Below are 4,986 nucleotides of genomic sequence, written 5' to 3'. Positions count from 1 at the left end.
CCAATACCCAAATCCCAAATACGACTTACTAATTAGTAAACAGTGTTAGATATTACTAGTTACTATTGCTATTATGCTAAATTGCTAATAATTAGTATTACTAATTACTAGCAATAATTTTGCTAGTCGTTTAGTGTTTACTGTTTACTAGCAATGAATAAAGTAGTAATAATAATGTAATATAAGCCTACTAGTAATTGATTGCAGGATTTATAGATTTGTAGTAATACTAGTAATTAGTAAACAATGCATTGTTGAATTTTGTATTACGAACTTTTACTTATTAAACTTATGTTGGATATTGTATTATGAAATATGAACTTATGATTTTGTCATTCATTAAGAAATATGAACTTAGGTATTTTTTGTTAATTTTTTATAAGTAAACTTTAAAAGGCTTTAAAATGTAGGACTTAAATAGGTTCAAGGCCTATTTAAATAGGCTCAAAGCCTATTTAGGATCTATTTTGAAGCCTTTTTAAAGGCCTATATGTTAAATAGGCTTTTAAAAAGGCTTCAGGCCAGACCAAGCCAACTATAGGCTCAGGCTTGAGCCTAAAAAAAGCCTACATACAGGCTAAGGCCCAGGCCCAGGCTTTAGATTTCCATAGCAGGCCCAGGCCTAATTTTCTAAAGCCCGGCTCGGCCTAGCCTATTTCCACCCCTAGGCACAATCCTCAAGAGTCCTGACATCTAGAGTCAAAATAAGTTATGAAAAGCTGTAAAGTTACTTTCGAAGACAAAATAATATGTTTTACAAAAAAAAGTATTCCTTCTTTCCCTGAATTCCCTGTTTGACTTACTTTTCGTATGATTTTTAGTGCAATAAAATCAATGTTGCTATTCTTAAAATTTCACCCCTCAATTTTAAACTAAATATAGAAGAGTTTAGTGTGAGGAATAAAGAATTTGTTTATACAAAATACTTTTTTGGGCATAATCCTCAAGAGTCAAAAAAGTTTTGAAAAGATATACAGTTACTTTCGAAGACAAAACAATATTTTTTACCAAAAAAAGTATTCATTCTTTCAAGAATTTCCTGTCAGATTTACTTTTCGCATGATTTTTAGTGCAATAAAGTAAATGTTTCTATTTCTACAATTTTAACCCTCAATTTTAAAGTAAATAAGAAAGAATTCAGTATGAGGAATAAAGAATTTCATTATAGAAAATACTTGTTGGGCACAATCTTTAAGAGTCCTGACATCAAGGGTCAAAATAAATGTTACTATTTCTATTGCAATTAAGTATTACATTTGATACGATAATTTGTAAAGGTCAAAATAAAACTTAGAGTTTATTTGTTTTAGTCAACATATCACATCTAGAAAATTTCATCAAGAGAAGATCATTGTGTAAACAAATCTATACACCGGTGGTGTTAAAAAGAATTAAATCTATACGCAAGCAGAAGTCATTTTATTATTTTTACAACATATAACATAGTATTGATTCTAGTAGATCTTGATAGGTCGTCTAGCATAACCTTTCAACATACATGTACGGTCAGGATGGAGCAAAAAAATTATTTGAGTAGGGGCGAAGTTTAAATATAATGACGATAGAAATGTCAATTACAAAATATCAAACAGTCATAATAATGTCAAAATACAAAATACATTATAAATTATAATAGAATGTTTTTGATAAATTACACGATAGTTAAAGTATGTGCCAAAAATATACTTGAGTGGATGGTGAAAATGTGAAAATATTTATGACAAAATATTAAACATAATCAATTAGATAAAACAATTTGAAAAACACTATATTCATAAATTTTTTAATTTTAATTTAATTTTTTAATTAGATCAAATTTATGTTTTTTGTTTTCAAAAAATTTTTTTATGTTTTTTTTTAATTAACTCAAAAACAATGAAGTATAATATAAACTTGTATACTACATTAATTAAATGATTCATAAAAATTAGACTAAAAGAGCATTTAATTTGTTAATTAATTGATTCATTAAAGATTTAAAGTAGACTAAAAAATATTTTGTTGGAGAAAAATTATATATTATGCCAAAAAGCAATTCTTTCTTTCCTGAATTCCTGTCTTATTTATTTTTTGAACAATTTTTTAAATCCAACAAAGTAAATGTCACTATTTTTACAATTTTACCCCTCAATTTTAAAGTAAATACGGAAGAGATCATAATAAGAAATAAAGAATTTCTTTATAAAAAATAGTTGTTAGGCACATTCCTCAAGACTCCTGACATCAAGAGTCAAGAAGTTCTGAAAAGCTGTCAAGTTACTTTAAGAGACAAAATAATACTCCGTATGTTATATCAATAATATATTCTTTATTTCCCGAATTCCTTGTCCGATTTACTTGTCGCAAAATTTTTATTACAACAATGTAATTGTTACTATTTTTTGAAATTTACCACTCAATTTTAAAGTAAATAGAAAAGACCTCAATATCGGAATAACAAATTTCTTTACTAAAAATATAGTTGTTGGCCACATTTCTCAAGACTCCTGACATCAAGAGTATGCAAAAAGAAGTTCTGAAAAACTATAAAGTTACTTTTGGAGAAAAAAAATGTTATATGAAAAATGTATTTCTTCTTTCCCGAATTTCTGGTCTAATTTACTTTTCTTTTTCTTTTGCATGGTTTTTAATTCAACAAATTAACGTAAATGTTACTATGTTTTACAATTTTACCACTCGATTTTAAAGTAAATACAGAAGAGTTCAATATGAGGAATAAAGAATTTCTTTACAGAAAATTGTTGTTGGGCACATTGTTCAAGATTTCTAACGTCACGAGTCAAAAAAAAGTTCTGAAAAGCTGTAAATTACTTTTGGAGAAAAAAAATACTATTTTATTTAAAAAAGGTACAATATTCCTTCTTTGCCCAGTCGTTGCACGATTTTTAATACAACAAATAAATGTTACTATTTTTATAATGTTACCCCTCAAATTTTAAAGTAAACACGAAAAAGTTCAGGATGAGGAATACAAAATTTCTTTATAAAAAACGTTGTTCGACGCATTTCTTAAGAATCCTGACATTAAGAATCAAAATAAGTTCTCAAAATCTCTAAATCTACTTTTGCAGACAAAAAAAAAATGTTATACCAAGAAGTATTTCTTCTTTCATGAATTCCCTGTCTGATTTACTTTTTGCACAATTTTTGATACAACAATGCAAATGTTTCTATATTTACAATTTTACCCCTCAATTTTAAAATAAATACGAATGAGTTCAGTATGAGGAATAATGAATTTCATTATAGAAACTACTTGTTGGGCACAATCCTCAGGAGTCCTGACATCTACAGTCAAAATAAGTTTTGAAAAGCTGTAAAGTTACTTTCGAAGACAAAATAATACTTTACAAAAAAAGGTATTCCTTCTTTTCCGGATTCCCTGTCTGATTTACTTTTCACATGATTTTTAGTGCAATAAAATCAATGTTACTATTTTTAAAATTTCACCCCTCAAATTTAAAGTAAATACGGAAGAGTTTAGTGTGAGGAATAAAGAATTTGTTTATAGAGAATACTTGTTGGGCGCAATCCTCAAAAGTCCTGACATCAAGAGTCAAAATGAATTTTGAAAAGCATTACTTTCGAAGACAAAATAATATGTTTTACAAAAAAAAAAGTATTTTTTTTCCAGAATTTCCTGTTTGATTTACTTTTTGCATAATTTTTAGTGCAATAAAGTAAATGTTTTATTTCTACAATTTTAACCCTCAATTTTAAAGTAAATAAGAAAGAGTTCAGTATGAGGAATAAAGAATTTCATTATAGAAAATACTTGTTGGGCACAATCCTCAAGAGTCATGACATCTAGAGTCAAAATAAGTTTTGAAAAGCTGTAAAGTTACTTTCGAAGACAAAATAATATGTTTTACAAAAAGGTGTTCCTTCTTTTCCGAATTCCCTATTTGATTTACTTTTCACATGATTTTTAGTGCAATAAAATCAATGTTACTATTTTTAAAATTTTACCCCTCAATTTTAAAGCAAGTACAAAAGAGTTCAATATGAGGAATAAAGAATTTCTTTATAGAAAATTGTTGTTGGGCACATTCTTCAAGATTTTTAACGCACGAGTCAAAAAAGTTCTGAAAAGCTGTAAATTACTTTTGGAAACAAAATACGATGTATTTTTAGAAAAGGTATTTCTTTTTTTACCTAATTTTTTGTCTGATTTACTCGTTGCACGATTTTTAATACAACAAAATAAATCTTACTATTTTTATAATGCTACTCCTCAATTTTTAAAGTAAATACAAAAAAGTTCAGTATACGGAATACAAAATTTCTTTATAAAAAAAAGATGTTCGACACATTTCTCAAGAATCCTGATATTAAGAATCAAAATAAGTTCTAAAAAGCTATAAATATACTTTTGCAAAAAAAAAATGTTATACCAAGAAGTATTTCTTCTTTCATGAATTCCCTGTCTTATTTACTTTTTGCACAATTTTTAATACAACAAAGTAAATGTTTCTATGTTTACAATTTTAAACCTTAATTTTAAAGTAAATACAAAAGAGTTCAATATGAGGAATAAAGAATTTCATTATAGAAAATACTTGTTGGGCACAATCCTCAAGAGTCCTGACATCTAGAGTCAAAATAAGTTTTGAAAAGCTGTAAAGTTACTTTCGAAGACAGAATAATATGTTTTACAAAAAAAATGTATTTTTTCTTTCCCCGAATTCCCTGTTTGATTTACTTTTTCGCATGATTTTTAGTGCAATAAATTCAATGTTACCATTTTTAAAATTTCACCCCTCAATTTTAAAGTAAATATGGAAGAGTTTAGTCTAAGGAATAAAGAATTTGTTTATAGAAAATACTTGTTGGGCACAATTCTCAAAAGTCCTGACATCAAGAGTCAAAATAAGTTTTGAAAAGCTGTACAGTTACTTTTGAAGACAAAATAATATGTTTTACAAAAAAATGTATTCCTTCTTTCCAGAATTTCCAGTCTGATTTACTTTTTGCATGATTTTTAGT

This window comes from Ipomoea triloba, chromosome 4 (assembly GCF_003576645.1).
Source record: "Ipomoea triloba cultivar NCNSP0323 chromosome 4, ASM357664v1".
Classification (NCBI taxonomy): domain Eukaryota; kingdom Viridiplantae; phylum Streptophyta; class Magnoliopsida; order Solanales; family Convolvulaceae; genus Ipomoea; species Ipomoea triloba.
The sequence above is the reverse complement of the archived record's forward strand: the minus strand, read 5'-3'. Positions refer to the sequence as shown.